Here is a 1,947-nt window from a genome sequence, read left to right as displayed (position 1 = left end):
GCTTGTCACAGACCTGACGCCGAGGTTGTGACCGAGCCAGAAAGCGCTGGGTCCAAACCACCTGGGGGTTGTTTTGGGACAGAAAGGGTTTCCCTTCTCTGGTCCGGACCAGTTCTGACCTTAAAAGAAAAGGTTTTGCTGTGCCCGGTGTGAGACAGGACAGTTGGCTGGGACGCTTCGGTGGCTGCCCTCCTCGCCCGGCGCGGTGCCCGCAGCCATGCCAGAGCACAGCCCTGCTGTCGTCGCCTGACAGGACCGCCGGCCCACCGAGGGGAGAAACTCGCCCCTTCCCCACGGAGAGAGAGGGTCTGCCGGAAAGGAGAGCGCTGGCTGAGAGGTAAACCCAAGTAACACCTTCCCCAAAGCAACTTAGGGTACCAGGATTTACCCTGCCCCAAACCTGGTGGGTTTTTAACACAGTGCAATATTGCTGGGAAATAGCGAACGGGGATAGTGTGGATGGTTTCTCAGTTAACTGTTCTTTTGCCAAAGCAAAAAAAACTGGGGGGGAAGGGGTGTTGATAGAGGCATGGCTGGCAGCAGGTGCCTTTGGGCAAGCCTCCTGTATCTGCAGGAATGGGATGAGGGGTGAAAGCTCTGCCCCAGTGGGGCTGGGAAGGGTTTCCTGGCTGGAAAGAGGTTTCTTGTTAAGTTTTTCATTTTCCTCTCATTCCAAATCACAATGAAAGCAAGCCTTTGGTGTTTTTCATTGACTGATTACCGAGGAAAAGTAGAACCCTGGTTTTGATGGTTTGAAGCAGTTTTAACTAAGATATTTCCAAATATTTCATTTGAGTTTTGTTCCTTTAATTCTAAGGTTTTAAAATTTGAAATTAAAGTTAACTGCAGGTGTAGAAATACAAACTTCTTTAAATTACAGTCTCTTTACACTTTTCAGTCTAAAGAATTTAAGATGGGATGTTTTAATGAGCTTTTAAACTTTTTGAAAATCTTTTAAATTTTTTGAAAATCAGAGTAGGGATTTTTTTTACTTTCTTGCATTAGTGGTGGGGGAGTCTTGCAGCTTTTGTGTCTTTTTCCTGTGAAAAATATAGTTTGCTGAAAAATGTCCAACCAACTGTAGAGATTATATCCTTACTCAACCCACTGGGGCTGGCACATGGTATGCTTTATTTTAACCGCTACTAGTTATCATTTATTATATTTTCAACATCTTAAATCATTTAGTGAATGGGTACAGAGAGTAAGACAAGGGAAACTCGCAAGACAATTGAGCAAATACACACAAGTTACTACAGTGCTCCTGTTAAACATTTAATATCTTGTAAAGTGTTTCTCTCACATTTAAGATAAATATTTAATATGTTGTATTTCATGTATCTTGTTTCAAAAACACTCCTGTATGGGGAGAAAATGCTTTTTAAATCTTAAAGTTTGCTTTGATTTAAATAAAATAGTCCTCCCCATCACCATATAACATATGCCAGATGTGTTTGCAATGTTTTGTTCACACTACCAATGAAAGCGATAAAAACCGGTCATGCCTCTTTCACCCATCTAATTGCAAGGTGAAATTAATTGTTTTTCTTCTCTGTATTGTGGAAGACAAAGAGAAATCGAGTCCTTCACAGGCTCAGTATCCAAAACCCAAATAAAGGGTCTGAAGCATTTTTGGCCCAGCAGAGGACAGAGCAGGGTATTTGCTCATTGTCTGTCCTATCCCTGTGGCCCGCCTTTTTCCCCTGTGCTATTGCATCCATCACGGTGCTGGTGGGATACAACCTCGTGTGAGTCCAAGGAGGCTTGTAGGAGGTGAAGAAACGCTCTTGAAGAACGCGATGGGCAGCATCGTGTTATCTTCCAGCACATTGACTCAGTGATCCCAATGTTCCCACAGCGCTCAGCACCTTCTGGCACCTTCTGAGTGAGGAAGACTGCACCACTCCCATCAAGGCCCCCACAGACACCCACGTCAGAGGAGGCAAA

This window comes from Numenius arquata, chromosome 2 (genome assembly GCF_964106895.1).
Source record: "Numenius arquata chromosome 2, bNumArq3.hap1.1, whole genome shotgun sequence".
NCBI lineage: Eukaryota > Metazoa > Chordata > Aves > Charadriiformes > Scolopacidae > Numenius > Numenius arquata.
Note: the sequence above shows the minus strand (reverse complement) of the source record.